At 38.1% G+C, this 24,196-nt stretch overlaps 1 long non-coding RNA gene across 1 annotated transcript in view; it reads right to left on the bottom strand.

The window, feature by feature from the left end:
• Nucleotides 1-23,990, bottom strand: part of LOC124108420 (uncharacterized) — a 131,700-nt gene extending 107,710 nt beyond the window's left edge. Inside the window, exons 1-2 of the long non-coding RNA XR_009228820.1 lie at nucleotides 23,814-23,990; nucleotides 23,604-23,672 (exon numbers count right to left, since the gene is read on the bottom strand). This is a non-coding gene — a long non-coding RNA (uncharacterized LOC124108420). The remainder of the gene's footprint in view (nucleotides 1-23,603; nucleotides 23,673-23,813) is intronic.
• Between the last annotated feature and the right edge of the window lie 206 nt (nucleotides 23,991-24,196).

Here is a 24,196-nt window from a genome sequence, read left to right as displayed (position 1 = left end):
TGTGTGTGTGTGTGTGTGTCTGTGTGTGTATGTGGTGGTGAGGATTTCTTAAGGAGCTACATGGATCTACTTCTCATTTTCCTGAGGAAGAGAAACTTCCTGCCTATTCCCTGACAGCTACTGGTCCTTACTACAAATCGAAATCTCTAAGAAAGATGTGACATGCTTACATAGAAAAAAAGAACACTACCCTTATATTCCAAAGACTCAATCCTAACTGTTGCTTGTTAGCTCTGTAAGCTTGAGTGAGTTAATTGGGGTAATGATTCTTACCTGAAGATCATTATGAGCACTAAATGGGGTCACTTTAGTGAAAGCCACAGCATGATGTCTGTTAGATTCAAAATCTTAAAATGTCTTTCTTCCCCCCTTTTATTTGCAAGCTGCTCTCTTGGAATTTGGGGTCTCTTTTAAGCACAATTTCACACAACTGGAGATTCTCCCCTCTGTCCTCTACTACTTTAATGCATATCCCTCCATGACTCTTGGAGGACCTGGAAGCCATTATCAACATCTATCACAGTCTTGGTTTCCCTCAGCCCAGCTCCTGTAGAATTACACTGTGGTCAGGTCTCATGGCCATGAATCTTGCATGCCTAAACTCCTACACTTTGCCAAGGCTGGGCATGAGCTACAGGGTCAGGAAAGGGTGGGCTGGTGGGGACCAGAGAACTCAGTTGCTAATGACTAAGATCCCATGTATTCGGGTATTTTAGGGAGAAAGTATTTGATTGTTAGTAAGACATAAGAAGTTCATGAAGTTCTTACAGTACACTGTACACTAAGTGCTTCCATTCCTTCCCTCATTTAATCTTCACAGAAGCTCTGCAAGATGGTTGTTGATATTTTTATCTTGCAAACGAGAAAACTGAAGCTCAGGGAAGTGGTTGTGGTAGAGAAAATGTTATTCACCAGATTGTTTTTCATTTCTTGGGCACTTAAGAAGATGACATTTTCCAGCCTCCTTTGTAATTTGGTTGGGGCTTTAGAATTGGGTGTTAGCCAATAGAACCAGAGGGAAATTTCAGAAGCCCTTTCCAGGACTGGTTCCAAAGAGGGCCCCTTCAGGTCTTGCTTTGCCTACCAAATAATCTTGGAAGACACACATTAGATGACAGAGCTACAGGATAAAGGAAGCACATATGACCCAATTAAAAAAATATTTGGGGGTTAGCTGAATGACAACTGGGTTTGGAGCCAAGTTCTTTAGACGTCACTGATTCAACACTTGGTGCGTAGTCTATGATGATATTAATGATAGATATAGGAAAGTGAATAAAATGCAAAGAGAAAAAGCTAAAACTGTGCTTTGGTTTTGAAAAATAATATTGATTATAGCTGTTCAAGTGAATTATCACACAATTACTGCTTCAAAAACAATGAGCCAGGCACAATGGCCATACCTGTGATCTCAGTGGTTCCCAGGAGGATCCTGAGTTCAAAGCCAGCTTCAGCAAAGGCGAGGTACTAAGCAACTCAGCGTGACCCTGTCTCTAAATAAAATACAAAATAGGGCTGAGGATGTGATTCAGTGGCCAAGTGCCCCTGGGTTCAGGCTGGGGATGTGGTTCAGTGGCCAAGTGCTCCTGGGTTCAAGCTCGGTATCCATCACCCAACCCCTGCAAAATAATGATTAACTATTGGTAAACTTGATATCATTTTGGAGCTGACTTGATGAGTAAAAAGTATGATTCATAAGTTAAAAGGCACACCCAACTCCAGTGCTTAGCAGTACAGGCTTGATGGCCATGATTATTCTAGCACAATAGTTAAGTTTACAACCTTTAAAAATTAGAACAATATAGGTCAGAAGTGAACAAATGTTAGAAGAAGGCCCTTCCCAAATTCCTAGTCCTAATGACTCTTTCTTGGGTGCACTTATATTGTACTGAATTTTAAGGCATAACAAGATAATATTATACAGACACAACAGCAGTGGCTGGAAGCAACCTCAGAATTAATCTAATATTTTGTTTTCAGGCACATGTTTAGTGCTAGACTAGTTTTATCAGCTATATCACATTATCACAAGTCTCTCAAAAGTACTATTCATATGTTACATGTTATATATGGTATAAGTCTCTTACCATCAGAATTATTATAATCTGCTTGAGAAGAACATTTATTGAAATATTCCCTTTATCAGAAGAGAATTTTCCAGTATCAGAAAACTCAGACCATTCAAAGGAACTTAAACACAATAAGGGTGTATTTCCTCTAATAATGGCAAACTTATAAAGTAGCATTAAGTGTATCAACTCATTTAATTCTTACAACAGCCCTATGAGGAAATAAATGGAGGCCACAGAGAGGTTAAGTGATTTGTCTAAGATTATACACCTTTTGAGGGGAAAAGCCAAGATCAGAACTCAGCCAGTTTGGTTCCAGAATCCATGTCCTTTAACCAACTCCTGAGGCGCTCAACAGCAACTCCCTCCCCACCCCGCCTCCCGTGCCTACAACAGGCCTTATTCTTCAAGTTATCTATATACAACTCAAGCGACAAATCAGTGTGGAGTTTCTCAAAACCATTATTTTGATCACATATTATATTTAGGTCCTTAGGGTTAACATCTTGCTGCCAAAGACATTAGAGGAAATCTGATGAACATCTCAGGGGGCAGACTATTCCAACACAAGGATTTTGCAAACAAATTAACTTATAATTTTTTGGCAAAACAGAAATTATGACTAGCAGCAAGACAGGCAAATGGCAAAAAAACCATACTGTACAACATTAATGAGTCTTCTTCCTGAGGGTCTTCTGGGGTCTAAGTTTAGGGGAAAAGATTTTCTTTATATTGCAAAACAACTCTAAGAAATATGTCACTTATTTATTTGAATTTCCAATGCCATAGGTTATAAATTGTACAATTAACTGAAGTACCAATAAGAAAGTAAAAAGTGTTGCCAATTAAACTAAGACAGTTGCAAGATGTATTCTAGAATCCAGAGATGTTAAAATGAAGAAAGAATGCATCTTAATTCTGATGAGCTCCCTGTAATCCCCTATTACAGAAGAGGAAATAGATTTCATGAAGTTAAACTGCCCAAGATCACTTGGATGGTGAGTGACAGACCAAAGCTCACATCCAGGTGGGTCTAACTTAAAACCAATACTTTAACCACTTCAGAAGTTTGAGTCTCAGCGTTTGTTTACATTACATAAAGCAAAATTAAATATCTCTCCTTTATAGACTGGTAACTTAAATCCCAAGGTACCTCTTTTAAGATCTGAACATTCAATCAGATGGTTTATATTGGCCAAATAGGCCAAGAAAGGGAAATCAATCTCAACTTCATTTTTAGCTCTGTGGATAGCTTCAACATTATAGCTTTCAAGTGACTGTTTCTCTTTGTCCTGAAATCATTCCTCCTCCCAGCTTATAATGAGAAAGAGCATTTTTTCCCCTTATAAAATGAGATCTTTGTTTCTGAAGACATTATTTGGCGTGCTATTCAGTTCATGAACAAAATACAATTTCTTCTACTTTTAATAACTCAAGATGTTCCATAACTATGTCATGGTTTGAGATTTGAGAATGAGCAAACAAGACCACACGAAGCTTAAAGAAGCACAGAACAATTTCATAAAAATATTTTCAGCAATAAAGACCCACAAGACAGAAAAACAGAAAATGCATACATACTCGACTCAGAATTCCAGTTTTTTTTTTTTCAGGAGGAGACAGCAGATTTAAACATTGCCTTCCTCTTGCGCGAGACTATACATGCACAGTACACAACTTCATGCCTGTTCTAAAAGCACTATGAGCCATTGTTATATGATGGTCCCTTGAGGCTAAGGAAAAATGTTATTGGTAGTCTGAAAGAATAGGTTTTAATATAGGCACTTAATTTTCTTTACATATACTCCATGATTAAAACAAGGTTTGCCCCATTTTCTATTTTTCTTTTAAAAACCCTTTTTACCCACATCGGCGAAACAATATACTATGTTGTGATTTTGCCTCTGAGTATCCAGAGTTTAGATGCAACTTGGGTCCATCTCATCTACTGTGTCCTGGCAAACAGTTAACTTTAGTGTCTTTGGAAACATTTAATTTCTAGTTTTTTAAAAAATTAACCCCATAGGTAAAAGTAAATAGTGATATAATTTACTAAATATAGTATATGTGTGTGTGCCTGGGATTATAACTAATGGCCTTCTACATGCTAAGCATGTACTCTGGACCTGAGCTACACTCCAGACCTAGAGTTACCTTTAAAACTAGTTCATAAGATTTTTAAAAAATGTATAGCTCTTTAGCAATTGCTGAAATAAAACATTTAAGTTCTTAACATTTAAATGTACATAAATTTGACTAATAAAAGTAGGGATATTTGGGACACTTATAGTTACTTCTCTTACCCATGATATTATAACATTGGCAATGGTTTTGGGCTACAGAAATAATATGTCATTTATTTCTATAAATATGTCTCGTCTCTATGTTTTTCTCTAATTACTTTTAAAAATCCAAAGAAGAAAGAAAAAAAAATCCAACCTCTGAGATTATTATAGTTGGAAAGGTTAAGGAAACTACTATAGACTGGCAATTTGGATTCAAATCCAGGTTTAACTATAAACTTATGCTTTTTTTTAACATAACATTTTTGTTTTTTCACTATCATTTTATACTAATTGAAGCTAGGTGAACAAATGTGCTTTGATTTCAAAAGGAATGAATATGGAATATTCTGACTTAACACGGACATACACATAACCAGAAAAAAGTGTTAAAATAATCACACAAATTGAAAGTCTGGGCTTGGGTCCAGTTGTTAACAAAACTAGAATGAATGTCTGAGTTGTGTTGGGATTAGACAGTCAGTTCTAATCCATTCAATTTCACTGACATAAGCCCTTCCTATGTGCGTATCCTCCACATGAGGTATTTTTTTACATAAAATTTCTTCCCAGTATCTTTAAGTTAGGTATTATGGGCACCCACATCAAAGAGGAGAAGAGTGTTCAGATGGGTTAGATTCATCCGAGGCAACCATGCTGACATATGGTAGAGCTAAGCATGCTCAGCTCTGTGGGCCCAAAGCTGTGCTCTTAACCACTATGCTATTGGAACAATACCTGGACCCCCATCCTCATGAAACACAGACTCTAGATGAAACTGACACAGTTATAGAAATAACTAGAACACAGGAATATTAAAGAAACTATTCAGTGTTCAAAGACCAGAGCCACCACCTAAATACACAGGAGAGATTGTTGGGTGTGAAAATGGATGGATAGCAGGAAAAATTCTTTCTTCCAATCAGGGCCTGGATGGCAAAGGGGCTTTAAAGGAAGGATAGGATTTCTATAAATATGATAGAGGGCTGGGTGGGACAAAGGAGAATCAGGAAGAGGGACAGAAGAGGAACCCTAGCATGGGAGTTATATGCACTATATAAGAAGAATGCAGGGAGACATCAAGCTAGAAAGGTGACTTGTGGCTATTACATTGAAGGTCTGGGGCTCAAGGGGAGGAGTCTATTTGCCTGGGTGAGGCTCAATGGAAAGTTCTGAGTGGAGGAGGCTTAGGAAGAGTAACCAGGTAGTGTGGAGTGGAAGCAGGCTGACCTGCCAGAAGTCAATTCTCTACAGGCCAGTTAGGCTTTCAGTAGGATGCATATCATATGCTCATGTGACGGATGAAGAAGCTAAGGCTCAGAGGGGCTAAGTAGCTTGCCCAAGGTCACAGTCAGTAAGCAGAAGAGCAAGGTCTTTGAATCAGATATCTCCAGCTCTAATGCTCCACTCTGCACTGGACCTACCTACTCCAAGTGGAGTTAATGAATGAACAACCATGACCATCCAGGTCACCTGGGAGCTCATGAGAACAGCACACCTGCTGAATAGGACACATTCTCACAGCATCCTAGATAAACATAAGAGTTTGAGAAGCATTGTTCTAGGCCCTGTGCTCTTTCTTTTTAATGACCTATATAATCCCTGGAAAAATCCTTCAGTGGCTACCAATCCAGCTATTTAGACAATATAATTAGGTAGCTTCCTTCCATAAAAGGTGATAGTTAACTTGGAAAAGGAGCCCTTTTGGATTTCATTCTCACAGGGAGGCAAACAAGTTAAAAAAATTAAAAACCGAAATTGTAAGCTAATTGTGTGGACTTGGGCAAGTCATATAACCTTTCTGAATTTTAGTTTCCTCAACTGCATGATATTTTGCTTTTCAGAATGAAATAAGATGGTATCTGTGAAAAAAGAGCCTGTATAAAGGAACTCATAACGTATTAAAGCACTGCTATTAAGAGACATGGCTATAAATATCTTTTTTTTTTTTTCAGAAAAAAGAGAGAGAGAGAAAGAGAAAGGAAGGAAGGAAAAGGAGAAGAGAGGGAGAGAGGGAAAATCTAAGAACAAAGATAGACAGGGACAATATACACAGGTTGGCTGAAGGAAAAGCAGCCTCATTGAAGCAGGGGCATGAAGAACTAATGAATAAAAGTCCCAGCGAGTAAAGGATTTCGGGGAAGCTAATTTCGGGGAAGTTAATTTCGGATTCACATAGGTGTTTCTGAAAATACAGACACTGCACCACACACAGAAGTGGGAAGAGTAGCAAGGGCCTGTGTGGTCTTGACCCAAACCAACAAATCGAGGTTGGGAAAACCATAAAAATTTTAAATGGTCATATAGTCATTTAATGAAAACCAGTTCATTTGATGAAAAATTAGTAGAGATTTTTAATCCTGGAGCCGAGAAGGCTACAGATAGAATTAATAATGGAACAGTTGTTACCAATTTATTGCACTTACCACAGCAAATTAAGATACATGAACTGATTTCAAGCAAGTGATTCTTCAGCCAGCTGTCAGGGAGGGAAGGTAGACAATGAAGAAATGAAGGAGAGATCAGGACCCCACAGTTCCTCATCCCTAATTCTCTTGACACATATTTACTGAGAAATTACTATTTGCCAGACATTGTGCTAAAGTTCTGGGGCCACACTGTGCATAAAACATAGTTATTGTCCTGGCTTAGTTAATAATTCAGAAGAGAAGAAGGCATAAGTTCTTATAATGCAGGGTAGAAGGTGAAAAGTCACATAAAATAGTTATAAATACAAAAGTATAGAAATTTGGCAGCAAGAAAATGTTTCCTGCAGATGTAAGTGGTATCAAAAGAAGCTTTCTGGGTTAAGTAGACTACATCATCTTATTAAACTTTTTTCTTTGAAATTCCAAAAATCAAGGACTGGGTCATCTGCTGAGATTTGTTTCTTACTCTATAATCCTTTGATTGTCATTATTATGCTATAAAATAATTGATTAAATTTTAATATACTTGGAACTGATGAGAAACTAAAAAGTTAGGCAGAAGTAACCATATTATTTTGGTGTCACTTAAACACTTATGACAACCCATGTCTAGATAATATTCAAAAAGTGAAAGGAAAGAAAGAAAACTCCCAGAACTCAAATTGGTTTTCGTTCCAACAACTAGTGGATTTATTGAGACATTAGTGTCAATCATCTCTTTGCTGATTTGTTGGCATCATGCTGACATAAAAATATGAAGAGAATACAGATGTACAGAAAACTGATCAATCATTCATCCCCTTCTCTCCTAACCCCTGTGAAATTAACAAAATACTGCTAAGGCAGGGAAGAGGAGGAAATTGATGTACTATGTGTTGTGCAGTTAGTTTGTATGGTTGAAACAGTTAAAAAATGTTATGGGTCTCTTGAAAAAAACATCAGGAAAATACTGCTTTTCCACAGGTTGCAATGCTCTGGTATATTCAATAAAAATCGAGTGAAATGTATTTCAAAGGGTGAGAGTGTATGAGATTTGCCAATCAATTATCTCATTTCAAGAATTAAAAATTTAATAGCTTGTGCAAGAGGAGAATAATGAAAATCAGAAAATACATCAAATTTCTTTTATTTTTTTGCAATTGTTCTAAGGCTAACCAATATTCCTTGGGAGGACTTTAGGGAAATTAATAATATGAGACATATGAAAGATATCTAGATGGGGAAAACTCTTTAAAATTTATTAAAGACAGGATGGAAAGGAATGTCAGCTACCAATTGTTTTAAAAGCAATTTCACATCTCTGATACATAAACTGGGTTTTCTGGAGAGGTGTCAATAAATGCATAAGCTCTGGGTTTCCTGAACTTCTGAAGGACATGTGCCTGTAATTGGCCTTTCTCATTTCTGTCTTGTTAACAAGTATATAAATAAGAGAAGGCTTCAGTAATTGGCTCAGAGTTACTAATGAATTAATTAACTTCAGTCTATTTTACCTAACCTTTAATAATAAGGTTTTTTTTTTTTTTTTTGGTCTAGCAATAGGTCTGACAGACTGAAGAAATAGACATGCAGCAAAGCTCTTGAAAATTAATGAGAAACTAGGAAAGAATCAATGTACATTCTGCTTGCAGAGAACTGACACAAAAAAGACACAATAAACCATGAACAAACACAGTCAGTTTAAAAAATAGGTTAGAAAAAGTGGGCAAATTCAATTATAGAAGTAATTAGAAGATATAGGGCAAGGCTGCCTTTTGGGACTGTGCCAGAAAACATGAATTAATATGAGTGAATAGAAAGAGCCCATGTAGTAATTAAGAAGCAATCACCTATGGCAATGAGTACCTGAAAACAGGCTGCAAACTATTAATTCAGTGATCAAAAATATTTTTAGATGATTAATATGGCAAATTTATTTTAAAAGACTAATTTCTGGAAAGATATCAAGACAATAGCACACTATTTGTTCCTCTGGCATTTATATAGCTAATTAAATTTTATAATTTGCAACAACAGTCATTATTATCTGAAAACAGCAAAAGCAATATTTTGCCTCTTTTTTTTTTAAACAGTGGCTCTAAAATCAATAAGTTAAATCCAGCTCCTGCTGTCCTCCTGTAAATGCCTAAGCCTTGATTATTACATTCTTCCAATGTGTATTTTTTTCTTCTACATCTGTGTTTCGATAATATTAAGCATTTGAATTCATGTACATATTTCTCAGAGGTTTTATATGTTCCCATACCTGGGCAGGGATTCCACACGCTGTTTAATTTCAACACTATCAAATAAAAGCAGTTTAATATACTATTTGTGCATCAAAGACTTTCTTACTTGGTCAACAGAGGTCTGTTACTTCAGTACACACCATTCCTCCCCTCGGAATACAAAGGCAGGACGCGCTGTAGCCAAGAGTGCTTTACAGCACACAGAAGGCTAATGGCCTCTGAAATAGGTGATTATCAGAGCCCCGTAGAGCAAGATGAGGGTCTGGCTGGTAATAAATAACCTCGCAATATGAATTATTCTATTTCCACAGCTTTAAGAAAACCTACATTTCATTGTGGATCAGAAAAGTCTGGAAAATGCTGTCTTTCTGGAAATAACAGGGAGCTACTAAAACTAATCAGGCTATCAGCAGGGTACCCTGGAGCACCTACTAAGGGCTTCAGGCGCAAAGGGAAATCCTGAAATGCTAACCTCGTAACACATCATTTTTGTACGTGTGATTTCCTTTTGGAAGCCAATCACCAGCCACTCCTGTCCACCATGCATTAGTGAGGCTAGAGTTTTAATGACTACCTTTGCTCATGGATTATTACTATTTGGGAGGGGAAGGTGCCATCTGATGAGCTTCAAAACAAGATGGAACTGGAAAGCATCCGGAGTCAGTATTGCAGGTAAAAGGTGTACAGGTGTTCGGGAAAACATGTTAATTGAAGGATTGTAGCAAGACACTAAACGGAGTCGATTTTAGACCTGCCTGGCTCGTTCATTGTGTGTATTTCCCTTTTTCTTAGAAACACACTGGGTGCTTTTGAAGTGAACACACTTTGGAGGTCTCTCTTCTCTGAGTTTGCTTCACGTTGCTGCTCATCCCAGCTCAGGTATAGCAACAGCAAGAAGCTGTTGCTTCTTGCCGATGATGATGACAGTGTGGCTCCCGGGGAGGCAGGCCATTGGGAACTAGTGGAGTGAGGACAGCTTAGAGGTGAGGGGGCTGAGAGGGCTGCCAGCTGAACAGGACCCACTCACCATGAAATGTTAATGTGTCAATAAGGGGAAAAGCATGAATGAACCTCAAAGAAGCTGCGAATGACTCAGCTGGTTGGAGATGGAGTGTGGGCTCTTTGCCAAGGTAAGGTGTTCAAGGGCACGCCCCCTGACACCCAGGGGGGAAATAAAAGGTTGCCCCAGGTTTTAGAAAGAGAAACTATTTGGAAGAAAGAAGATAAATGGTCTATTTTTTTTCCTTTTTTTCTTTCTGGTACTAGGTGCTGTACCACTGAGACACATCCCCAGCCCTTCTTATTTTCTATTTTGAGACAGTCACACTAAATTGCTGAGACTAGCCTCCAACTTGCGATCCTCCTGCCTCAGCCTCCGGGAATTACAGGCATGTGCCACTTCACTGGGCTCTTACTCCCACCACAAAATTAAAACCCCCACCCCTTTTCTTTTTTTCTTTTCTTCCACCCAACAAATATTTTCTGAATTCCTACTTTTGTTTTTTTTTTTTTTTTTTTTTTTTGCCAGGCACTAGTTTAGGAGAAAGGACAGAGGGAGAGTGGAACCTAAGAATAATGGAGACACAGAACCTCCTTCAAGGTTCCTATTCTAGAGGAAGGTCAGATGTAGCAAACTGAGTGTAATAAAAGAGAGCGATATAAGTGCAAAATAGGTAAAGAGGTAGGCCATAGCAGGGCTGCAGAGAGAGAGGGCAATTAGCTGGGAGCTCCTAATGGACCAAAGATGACTTTCAAACAGGAGGTAGCATCTCTTGAAGAATGAAAAGCAGAGATGGAAGGAGGAAGTTCAATTGGAGGGAATTTTCTCTCACTCTGCCACCCTCTCTTACACTTTTTCAAATCAGAGTTTTTTTGTTTTGTTTTCAGGAAAAGCTAGCCACAAGACAACCAAGACTTTGTATGTCACACTAGTGACTGTGTGTGTGTGTGGGGGGGAGGGTTGCAAGAGTAGGAACTGAGCGAGAAGAGGGTTTCTCTGGAATTTCTAGTACATTCTCTTCATATCATTTCTCATAAATGTCTTCCTCCTTAATACTTAATTACTAATTACTTTTAAATACATTAAGTACTTTAAAAACACATTATATACGTTTTGGAATCAAAATTCTTCTATTTTTAATCAACTATTTGATGTCTGGATTCTGTGTGGTTAGAAAATAAATTTTTTCAGTAACTTTTACTTTTTTTTTTTTTTTGGTACTGAGGCTTGAACCCAGGGATGCTGAACCATGGAGCCACATCTTTAGCCCTTTTTATGTTTTATTTAGAGACAGTCTTATTAAGTCGTTTAGGGCCTCACTAAGTTGCTGAGGCTGGCTTTGAACTTGCTATCCTCCTGCCTCAGCCTCCCAATCCCCCGGGAATACAGGCTTGTGCCACCACACCTAACTATAACTTTTATTTTTTACGTTTGATAGCTTTGCCATTTTTTGCCAATAAGAAGTCCCTGTTTGAACTTATGACTTGGTGGGTTTTGTGAATTGTACTATTTTTATCCATGTATTCATGGACAAAAATATTCTTTCATCAATGTATTGTTTCCTTTTCTTCATTACATAAATATATATATGAACTTACTAATTGAAAAATATTCTAGTAGACACAGTTTATTCCTCTTTTGCTTCTGGTTTGGGAATTATGCCATTTTTAACATAAAACATTGAAATTATTTTAAACACGCTGACTAAAAGATCAGACATGAGCAATTTTGTTATGACTCATGTATTGGTCAGTGAGACCAGGGGGACTGGTCTAGTTGGTTCTTTAAAGGTTTTCAAAGGAAGACTACAGAACAAAAGCCTAGTTAAGGTAACTGCAACAGGCTTATCTATAAATGGAGAAGAATTTCAGACTGGCATGGGTCAAAAATTTCCTACATACAAAACCAGCCTTATTTGCTGGGTATACAAAACCCAAGTTTTCATGTCCCCCCAGAGGCTAAGAAAAGAAAAATAACTATCCTGCATGAACATTAATTCATCAATGGATTCTTTCTTAAGTACTGTGTTAGGGGTGAGGGATACAAAATGATTAAAACATGAGCCTTGCCCTTAAGGAACTTCCTCCCTCAAGAAGTAGACAAGTCAGATAAGTAAATCAATTATTATTATATAGTTGTGATAAGATACAGAAGGGTAACAAGCTATGAGAACACAGAGGAGGTGTGTCTAAATTAGATTGGGAAAGGGGGTAAGAGATACCAGAACTGAGTTTTTAGGAACAAGAATTTAATTAGCTGAAGAAAAAGGCCAAGGGACTGCAATGCATAGAAAAGCCAGATGAGCCGGGAAGCATCTTTCTGAACTTATAAAGTGCTGGCTCAATACCAAAAAGGAGTGGGGTGGGGGTGCTCAAAGTATGCTTTGTTCAGAGCAGGCTGTCTCTTGGTATTTGCACTTCCTTGACTCATTTCCTTTTTCCTAACACCATTCTTTCACCCAAGGTTTTTGGAAAGAGCCAAACAGAAAGTCTAGACTATGGACATTTCCAAATTTGAAACTGTTTGGCCCAGCATGTGCTGAAGGGGTGGGTCCGGTGGGTATTCATGCCAACTGGGCATCATGATACCAACCTAGGTGAGAGCGTGGAATGGTAACAGATGAGATCATCATATACTTGTGTGTGTGTGTGTGTGTGTGTGTGTGTGTATTTCATGGAGATGTTGACATTTATGGAAATGATTTCTTCTTCTATGCCAATGTTTTATTTGAATTTACAGTGTTGAGTAGGCAGCTTGTCACAAAGACCTCAAAATGTTTCTTACATAAACAATGTCAAGAAAGAAAACCAAGATCATTCTGAGCAAAAAGATCGATCTGTGGATTAGCTCTACTGCATCACAATGTTAAAGGTGCTTATTAGAAATATCCTTTCCTTTTGTAAATTCTCTGCCTCGCTGACTCCCTCCCATCCTCTGGTGTTTGCTCAAATTTTTGTTGTTGTTGTTTGTCTCCCTCAGAGGCTTTGACTGTTATTCTATATTAGATCATGTCTCTCTCTTATATGCTTCCTTAGTACCCTGCATTTTTCCTTTATAACATTTAATATGATTCCAACTAAATGCTGAATTTTATCATTAATGTTTTCCCATCAGTTCTTTTAAGTAGAATGTGAGTTTCATGAGGGCAGGAACTGGGTTTGAAAGTGCTAGATGCACAATGCCCAGCAACCCTCCTGGTACATAGTAGGTCCTCAATAAATACTTCTTGAATGATTCATTGACCTCTTATCCCCATTACTGCAACTCACATGTAATAAACTGAAATGGGCCAGAACTAGGAAGCAAAACCGGATCTAGAACTGCCAGAAGTCTCTCACAACTGATACCCGCTTCTAGAAGAATTCAAATGATTCCTCTCAATGCTTTTACCTGCTCTCTGCAGGCCAGCTTGCCTCTAAACAAATCCAACATCTTCCCATTCATCTGTGTCGGGGCATCTTGAACACTGCAGCTTGTTTTCCTCAGGCCAGAGCTTTCTTCATTACTGAGTTCGCACTGTGCTTGTCACTGTGCCAGACACTTGGGGTAAACACTTGAAAAGGCATGGACATGACTGCAGGAGAGGGGCAGGCTGCCACCTGGGCAGCGAGACCAGAGAAGCTTCATCCATCTCCAGGAACCACTGCCTCTAATTACACCACAAGAGCATCACTTTTTCAGCTTAAAGGATTTGGTCCCTGTTATAATGCATGGCACCCTGGGAATCATCACTATTTTTTTTTTACTTGTTATTAACTAACCAGTTTTACCTTCATAGGAATGAAATATCTGAGAGCAGGTTTTAATCCAGAGGAGAGGGGTAGGGAATAAAGCTGTTGGGAGCACGACAGGACCAGGGACAAGGAGGGCCTAGAGGTTTGTAAAGGATTGAAAACGAGAGAGCTAGAACAGTGCGTGGTGCAGGCCGTGCTGGGTGAGTGAACACGAGATCAACTGCTGTCTTCCAAGTGGTAGAGAGTTACTCCACCTTCAGCTGCTTCCTTAGTAACTAGTAATTGCTGGTTGAGAAAAAGTTTACAAAACATGAAACAGATGGCTTCAGTGTTTGGGGTCAGTGCCAAATCCCAACTGTACTATCACACTCTCGGATGGTAGAGAGAGAGAATATATTTAAAAATTTTCTTTTTTCTATTATAACTAACTCAAGCAGATTTCCATTTGGAGAAATGTTACAAGAAGGGTTCATACCCTGTTTTCAAAGGTTCCACGTGCATCTAATCGATGCATATGTTAGGTTCTCGGAGCTATTCTGACTTTTTTTTTTTTAATCGAAAAAACTCCAATAGACTCCAATTGGTCATGAGAACTAGTGGTGATGTTTCAATAGAGGACAAATACCACCATGATGTCTGAATACTGAAGTCCTTTGCTATGTCTGAGAGTATAATGCTTGCTTACACATACTAGCAAAGAACACAATTAGCATACTAATTTGATTCTCTATCTAAAGAATGGAAGATTCTTTTGACACAGACAGCTGTCCATGAATAGCCAGAGTGACCTGTGGTCAGTTTTCCATCTGTCTTCGAGTAAAATGTCCAGACTTAGGCACACTTTAGCTCTGTAACCTTGGGTGGTTTGTTCGGTCATTGGTTTCTCAATGTCATCACCTGTAAGATGGGGGCATCTAGAATACTTGCCTCAAGGCATTGTGGTAAGGATTAAGTTAAGAAAACCAATTTGTTCACAAAAGACACTGTAATATTTCAAAACTCTTGTCTGAATCCATTTGTGATAGGCCTAGAATGCTACTTCTGCCTGCTTCTACAGAGAGAGGGGCAGAAAGTGGTTTTCCTGAATCAGTTTGTTGCATCCCCATGATTGCTGGACTTGAGTTTGCCCTCACTTTTTAAGACAGCTAAGAATTGTACAGCTATGTAACTTCCATTTGGCCTTTGGTTCATGGGGGTCAAGTCTCCAAAGACAGAAGCACAGAAGTATAAAGAGATAGCTGTCTGGAAATGTCTTAGGCTCAGTTCTAGCCATAGTTAGAAGCTCTTGGAATGTCAAGTTGACAAGTCAAAATAGCACCAACTACAATAGTATGCTACAATTTCCTAATTTCTCTGCAAACTGGCTCCCCCCACCCCTCGGCTCTCACTCTTTTCTTTTCCTTAGACCTGTGGTTTCCAACCTTGGCTGCATTTTGAAGTCCCTGTAGAGCATTAAAACATACTGATATTTCCGTTCCATCTTGAGAAATTCTGATTTAACTTGTCTGTGGTGTATTCTCAGTATTGGACTTTTAAAAAAGCTCCCGAGAGAATCATGACATTTGGAACATAAGACTTTCAAAATTAATTAATTTTGTTTTCAACATAAAGTTCAAGTTAACGCATGCAAACAATTCAATTAGTAAAAAGAAACCTTTTCATAGCACATGCAATTGATTTCACATCATTAACAATATTTTGGCATATTGTTATTACTTAACTCCTAGTTTAATGCAAGCATCTTGTATCCTGCCCTGGCCTATAAGCACAAGGCTCCCTGGAGTCGTCAGACAGGATGGGGAGAGCAGTGGGATGTGTCCCTATCATTTGTGGAAATATTCCTAAGAGCCAGAGGTTGCTCAGTGGGTCCTCTCAGGTCTCAGATTCGCTCCAGAGATCTAAGGAACTCTTTCGATTCCATAGCTCAGCCATTTTGCCAAGTTTGTATTTTTCAACTGCAACTTCATAAGATGGGTAATGCCATGGTCCACAGTGACTGAGGTATATTAAAGAAATGTGGAATAATATTTAATTTCTAGGTGTTCAGGCAACACATTTAATAATTAATTACAAGAAATTCCAGGTCATCCTTGTAATAGTATTGCTTTTACTTGCTCCCCACCTCCTCCCATGTACTGCTTTGAATGGGAGAACATGGTTGAGTTACAGTAACTCTCGGGGACTGCCGTTTGACATGAGTGGCCCCCAAGGAACAAAGCTTGGGCTTTTGCAAAAACCAACCTCCCAAGTCAAAGAAGTTCCTCACTGAGCATCAAGTTTGCAGCAGTGCATACTAATGGGGTTAGAAAGGAGAGCCCGACAAAAGGGCCTCTCTGTGTTCTGGCATTCAGTTTCTTTTGGGGAGCGGGGGACAGAAAAGATCTTGTTTTCTTACACTGGAGAAAGACTCTTGTTTACAAAGTCACACCTTAAGCTATCCCTGAATTCAAAATGAAAAAAAAAAGTCTTAAATAACTCCATCAATCTTTTTTCATTACTAAAAAATCAGTTCATAAACCTACCAAACTGTACATACCAAATTTTTAAGGAAAAATAGGGCCAAAGTCTGATAGATAATAGTTAGATAAGGGGGTTTCTCCTTATACCTGGGGTCCTGGTGATCTAACCAGTAATTTTGATATCTTCCAATGAAAATAAAGAAATAGGTACTTCATTTAGCTTCTTGGTTTGCTAACTGAATTTGCTAGTTGCTTGAAGAGAGAAGTTTCTAATTAGGTTGTTTTGTTCGACATCAGTTTTTTTCCTTCTCTTGGAATTCCTGAGCAGAAGGAAAAATGAGGCTCGAATTTGAGATTTGAAGAAGGGCATAGGGCTGGGGAGCCCTTAATGAATGGTTATTAGTAGGTAGTTGTCTGGTAGGTGGTGATGATGATATTGATAAAGTTCCCTGAGAAATAGTTTCAAAGAAGGGATGTGCAGGAGGCAATATACTGTTTTGTTTTTGAGGAATACTGAACTATCTTGAATATAACTAATGATGTTTTCTACTTAAAGTCTTTTTTCCTTTAAAGATATTTTGAGTGTAAAATAAAGGAGAAGAAAGTTATGAATAACTTAGTATATTCCATTGGAATCATCTGGACTCTTCTTAATTCTGCTACCAATTTTCTTTGTTTAAAACAAACTAATTATTCTATACCTTAGTGGCCTAATATTAATTTCAATATTTTGACTTATTGGTAAGTAATAGACACGGAGTCCTTTGAGTTAAATAAGATCTCATTTTGTATTTTACAATACAATGGGTTGAGTTGAGCATATATACTCAAAATGTGTATTTTGTTGATTAAATTTCTCATTGTCATATGGCCAGTGAAATGAAAGGCCACATTCAGAGTTCAAGTGCAATAGATTCCTATTACTATCTATACTACTAACAGTATTAGTAACAATGAGTCTCAGAAAATTCATGGGTGATAGTCCAGGAATGAATTGCTTATTAAAAGAAAGTCAGGAATGTTTTGGGGTACTTCCCAACCATTCAAGGCAGACAACAATCTTGACTTCCCACAATACCTCCCACTGGGTCACTTCCTGAGACACAATTCCAAAAGGGCTGGTCTGACACAGATGGAATCTGTTACATGATTTACGCCTGATATTTCTCCTATCCCTCCCTCTGGCTCCTTGCTCTACACTGCTTCTTATTTTACCTTGCATTTTATTTTACACTGTAGCCTACAGTACATGAAATCTCAGTTTTTCACCCTGTAGATAATTTCTGGCACTGTAATTTTAGATCCATTACTTTTTACTGAGCTTTTTATGTCACCAGAGGCAGCTTTACATTTTAATAAAGTTTCAATCCTCCAGGGCCCTCTCCCCTGAAACAGCTCCAGCTCCCCAGGGCTGCTGGAGTTGAGCAGACAGAGTAGAAGCTTTTGTGGACAGTGATGCCGATGGCAGATGACTCCAGCTGTCATTACAAGATCATCCAGATAAGGGGGAACAATCAAGTAGGGGCTTACGGTCCACTTGAGTTTTTCTGATTGTAAAACCAGCCATTTTTCAATTTAAATAATTTAAGGATTCCAGCTTCCCTATACTCTAAGGCTCATTTAGCCTCTTATTAGCTAATAGTTTCTCCAGTTCAAGAGGAAGAAGGGAAGAGTGCAGATTTTTTGTTATTGTTAATTCACAGCAGTGGGTAGTGGTGTGTAAATAAAAAATAAGCCAAACGAATCTGATGAAAAAGAGAATAGGAATCCATACAAATGATCATAATTGATTTTTAAAAGTTAATTAAAAGGAATAAAAACAGACAAGCACGGCATGGCCTGGCATATATCAGTAGGCAGATGACAGAGAGGAGGAAGGAGTTAGAAAACAGATTCCCAGCTAACTAGCAGGAGGAAACAGCTCTTCATTTGAACTCCAGGATCCCACATTGTTTCTAAGTCTTCTTTTTTCACAGTATAATGACAATGCTCTTTTTTGCACCCTGCTCCCATGCCAGAATATGCTGGGAGGAGCCAGAGGGACAGAGCAAAGCCAAGTTGCAATATCCCGGAGGAGCTGGGGCTGAATTACAAAACTCTCCTATGACAATCCATGATGGCAGACATAGTTGAGAAACCACAGCTGGCCTAGAGGTCCTCCTTCCTTCTCTCTTAGTTACAAGCCTCTTTCCTCCTCCTTTTCAATTTTGCTAGCTTTCCTACTTCTCAAAGCCAAAGACCAGTCACATATAGTAGTTATAGTCAAGAGGCACATACATGGGAGTGAGCATCCAGACTCTTATTGCAACTCAAGGGAGTGGGCCCCAGAGATTTGTCCAACAAGAAGACAAGGCTCTTCGCCACATTTCCGAGCTTCCTTTAACAGGACTGTGCCTTATATTTTCATGCAGGTGATCTAGGGATGAGCAGATTGTTCAAGAACCTGGTACTAACTTTGCCCATGGGCCTGATTTCCCTTTGCTTGGGAGGCATATGGCACTCCTATGAAGCCACAGATTTCCCCAACATGAAGGCCAGAGCCCGAGAGAGAAGGTGGACAGCTAGTGAGAGAAAACATCACAAAGCTAGGACCCATGGTTACCACCAGCAGTCAGATCTGACTGGGTGATGTCTTTGAGTTGGGAGAAAGACAGGGGACCACGTGTAGACTCTTCACCAAATGAGGTCTTCCACCAACACCGGAAAGGAATTTTCTTATCCAAAAGATAATACCAACAGTTAAGAAAGGAGTCACAATAGAAAAAGAGACCAAGTCATGTGTTTTATTTTCTCTTTTCCTTCCCCTTTTCCTCCCAAACAATACAAGTCCATCTTTGGATTGCTAGAGAACTATTACAGACCTAATTACTGGTGCATAAAAAGATCTCAGGAAAAAATGACAGAGTACCTCTTATTCAAAGACCAGATTGTAAACTTATGGACTAGTGGTCACCTGGTTTTCTTTTTTCCCTTTCCATCTCCTCTCATTTTAGAAATAGGAACAATACAAACAAACAATCAAATTAAACAAACATTGTGTTCATGTCCGCCCTCCCTCCCTCCCTCCCTCCCTTCCTTCCTTCCTCCCTCCCTCCCTTCCTTCCTTCCTTCTCTCTCTCATTTCCTCCTTCCTTCTCTTGTCTCCTTCTCCTCTTCTGTCTTCTCTTCTTCCTCCTCTCTTTCTCTCCTAAAACATATTCAGTGACATCTTCCTGGGCTGTAAGTTCTGCAACATCAAGGGTTCTGATTGATTTATTCAGTACTACACTTCCAGCACTGGGCCCAAATATTTGTTAATTGATTGAATTAATGGGATTTTCTACCCACAAGATGAAGATAAGGGAGGGTAAACACAGAGCCATACAGCTGACATAAATAACAAAAAGGGTTTTTTTTGTTGTTGTTGTTTGTTTGTTTGTTTTTGGCTAAAAAGGTGGAGAGAATCTATAGAAAAATAGTTTGGGGTACTCTGTATTATTCAAAGAGATCTCTACAGTTTCCTAGTGTTTTTAAAGTACATATTCTCATTTTGAACTTCCTTGGGAAGGACACAGTAGTCTCATTTTTCAAAAGTATTTGACCATGTTACTGTTTTATCTGGCACAACTTATGGGAATACTATTCCATAAAATGTGTGTTGGGAAAATTAGCCCCTTAATTCAGCTTTATTTCTTATTTTGGGATTTAAGTCCTAATTAAAATTTTCCATTGTGGAAAAAAAAAAAACAAGTTAACTCTACTAGCTGTATGCTTAAAAGTAGGTAAGCTGGTAAGTTTAACGTTATGTGGATTTCTTAGAAACCACAATTGAAAATTTAAAAATACCTCTTTCTCGACTAAGAAATAAGATGAATCAACATTATACTTTAATGACCCGCAATAACACACCCAGAATTAATGGCACTGCCAAAATAAGTGGCTTGATTTTGGTATTCAGTGTTGTTCAACTGCAACACTAGATACTAGATCCACCTAGATACTAGATCCTCAGTGAATGTCCTAATTTTGAACACAAGACTATGGATCTCCTAGTGTATACTTGTAGTGATAGGGTTCAGGAGGCCTGCATGTGATGACACATGGCTGTGTAGGGCAAATCTATTGCTTAGCAGATTAAGCCTGGGACTAAGAAACAGAATTAATATTGCCACTGGTTCAGAGTGCTATGTTAGGTAAGTTGTGCCTTCCTTATCTGTAAGATAGCCTCAGTGATTCTTCATCTCTCCCCCTCCAGCATGGGATTCTCATAAGTAAATCTTACATAGAACCCTAATAAAATAGCAGAGTACAGCAGAGATCCTGTGGTCTCGAGACAGGTAGAAAGCCAATGACCTCCCTTTCCCCTCACCCCTGGGTGTCTCCAATCTTAGTTTGAAAACCATGAGGCTTAGTTTGAAATTTTAGTTTGAAAACCACGAGGCTTGACAATCTTTAAGGTCCTTCCCAAGTTTTGCTCCTGCTTCTAGGAATAAGACTGAAATAGAAAAGAGTGTTTGAGTTCATATTAAAGCCTGTGAACCCCTGTAATTTTATACAGACCCACAAAGGCATTAAAGAATATAAAACACTACCATTCTACATGTGGCGACCTTTTGAATTTCAACATATATTTTAGGTTAAAAAATAAAATGAGGAAAATATTACCAGAATGTGCTCTTCCCTCTGTCACTTTATGGATACATTTCAACATGTAAATCTGATGGCAAGTTTAAATTGAACGCAAATATTATCCCTGAAAAGTTGCCTATTTATATAGTTTTCTAAGACCCTCTTAGTTTTTGATGGGCCAGGTTTTGCTAAAAACAAAAAGCGTTAATTACATAAATATGCGTACTCTTTTCAAAGCATCATATTATATTATGGTTAATAAACAATAGAGAAATGAATACAGAACTATTTCAACAGAAATCCTGCTTCTTGAACAGCCTTTAAAATTATGACATGCTTACTGGGAAGATGCATGACTCACGACAGGGTTATAAAAGGAATATCAAACCTTCTTGAAACTTAATAGTAAACTCAGATGTATGAAAATCAGTATGTTGCCAGACATGGCAACATAAATAGTTTTGCTAATATTGTACATAAGATAAAGCAGATATTTAAAGCTACCTTAAGAAATGGGCAAATAAAGAGGCCTTTACAAGACTCACAACACACATGCCTCCCAAATAGATCATGATGGAGATTGTCCTAAAGACAGAATTCACTCTTGGAAATTAAAAATCTTGTGCTTTCTATTGCTTCTCTTGATTTGAACATTGTTCCTTTTGTAATTCTGTACAGTATTAGACATTAAATTTGTCCTCAGACACCTATATCTAGCTTTTGCGGGGGGTAAGCATTTGTTACACTGATAAGTTGCCAAACCCTTTCACCGTATCTGGTATGTGACCGGGCCATTGTAATCTATAATCAAAGGGGATGTTTACTCATGCAAAAAACCAAAAAATAATAATTTATCCAAAAAAATAGCATGGATAATAAACTCCAAGGGAGTGGTTAAAAATGTATGATGAAATGTACACTTTAAAAATGAATTTAGCAGCAAATGTAAGTTTGATTTATAAAATAATTTTTATGAAATTAATTTTGTTGCTTTTTTTTATTATAGGACCTATTGTTTACCTATTCATGCTTACCTATGAATGCTTAAAGGGGATTCACATTTGAAAATATTTTATTGTTTTCACAACCCTAAGATATTTCATTAAAATCTCTTATGGGGATTTTTTTTTCTTAGTTTAGAGACTGCCAGCTTGAGAGATACTAAAAAAATAAAGGTCAAAAGTCAGAAAGGATAATAGCTGATGGTTGTGATAATGCTAATTATATATTACCGAGAATAAAAGTAGAAAGGGAAATATGAATACTAAAGAAAAATAAACATCCGAATGCTGGATTTAAAAAAAATAATAAAAAAACCCTTAAAATGTCTTTGTACTTCACTGTCATAACTCAAAGACATAATGAAGCCTGAATTAAAAATGTCAGTTTCTGTGAGTGTTGATAACTTGGTTCTTTGTTGGGCAAGTCAAAATGTGTCTGTTTGATAGGCAAAAATGACAGACTAAAAATGGGAGAAGTTGGATCTAAAAAAAGAAACACACACACACACACACACACTCATACATGCACACACACGCGCCACTTTAAAAAAAGGCCCATAATGTACTTGAAGGAGAAGACCTGTAGGGTAGGAGGCAATATCTTTAGGAAGTCACCAAGCAGCACTAAAAGGCAATGTCCATGGCCAATCAAAACGATTTCTGTGACTGCTGGGGCTCTTGCATCTCTGTCTTTACACTAGACTGGAAACCCTTTGTACTAATTACCAGACTGTACCAGATTTTCTGGTTCAGTTCAATCCTATAATTGACTGACAGTGATGGGCAAGGAAGGGGAAAAATTCAAGCTCACCACTGCAAGCAGAGGGTCAGAAATGGTTTCACAGAGAGCTAGTCACTGCCTGGCACTCAAAGCAGGGTTAAGCAAGCCTCATCAGCATGTTCTTCTAATTCCCAGGTTTAAAAAAAAAAAAGTTAGGAAGAGAAAAACAACAATCCTTAGCTGCTCTCATCTTATAGACCAATTCATAGTAGGCAATCGCTTTACATGAAATGAACGGAAAAATAGCTTCAAGTATAAATGATGACTCTGAATGTTATTCATTTTTAGTTTGCTTTTGGAAAGTAAACACAGATTTGTCTCCAAACTCAAAAGGGGCATCTTATTAAAGGTAAATAGACCTTTGTTCTGTTTGCAGAAAGAAATTAGAAAAAAAAACAACAATGCTGCCATTTCATTCCAGAGCTCAAAATCATTAAAGGGCAAGGCGTACTTAATCTAGGAGATGTTGCCTAATCAAAGTTAAGCATTTGAAAGCACTTGACAGCCAAATTCTCACATCCTTTACTTGTTTGTAACTCACTGGTTTGGACTTACTTTGTATCCCCAGCACTTAATAAAATTGTCCATAAATCCATACTTTAAAAACTGTACACGAATAATAATGTACATGACAGTCCAGCTAACGCATTAAAAAAAGAACCCACTGAGACCGTATCAAAGACTCAGTCGGCTGACCACCGTTTGTTATTTACTTTGAACTGTTCTCCACCCACTTTATTTCTAAACCAAAAGAGCAATGCTGGCTTTAGCGACGCCAAACATTAAAAAACACAGGTGCCAGAATCAGGGTCAAATGAGAACTCGGGCCATTCGGTAGGCAAGTGAGAATTATGTACTATCATGTTGAGGTCAATTGACTTGAAATTTAATCACAGGTTAAGCCCCTTTTTCTTTCCAGGCTAAAGAGTAAGCAACACCTGTGCAAGCAGCATCTCACATTGCAGTTGACACAGCAGCCAGTTCAATTTTTAGTTACAAGTCAATTACTTACTGGAATAGAAAGAGAACATTTCATTCATTCCATGGATGGTCACTTTTCCGGAGAAACCTGTCAGGCTTTCTTTCTCCAAAAGAAGAAAAGAGAGAGAGAGAGAGAGAGAGAGAAGAAAAAAAAGTGAAAGTTAAAAATAAGTGATATGCTGCAAAGTTTTAGAGCTAGGCCAGCATACTAAAGCAGAGAAGTTTTGTGCAGAGAGCTTACCTTCCAAATACTGAACTGGGCTGTCTTGTAAGTGGGCCTGTCCCAGCTGCATCCTGGGACTCTCCTCAGTAGAGTATCAAAATAGGTGAAATGATAATAGGTGATCTACACCTGAGAAGAGGGACCAGCTGACGGTAGGAAGGGAGAGAGCAAATGAGTAAAATGCCTTCTCCCAGCTACAGTGAGCCCTTGTGCAAGGGGAGTTTCAAATGTACTGGCTACAGACTTTTGTCCAAAGCTGGGGTTCTTTTTTTTTTCTCCTTTTTTTCTTCTTTCTTTCTTTTCTTTTCTTTTTCTCTCTCTCTTTCTTTTTTTCTTCTTTCTTTCTTTTTTTTTTTAAGTGAAGCTAGATTAGTTCATACAAAACTCAACAATACAGCACT

Source organism: Marmota monax, unplaced genomic scaffold, assembly GCF_021218885.2.
Source record: "Marmota monax isolate L192 unplaced genomic scaffold, Marmota_monax_Labrador192_F-V1.1 WCK01_AAM20220418_F8-fsc00074, whole genome shotgun sequence".
Classification (NCBI taxonomy): Eukaryota; Metazoa; Chordata; class Mammalia; order Rodentia; family Sciuridae; genus Marmota; species Marmota monax.
Note: the sequence above shows the minus strand (reverse complement) of the source record. Positions and strands in the feature narration are given on the sequence as shown.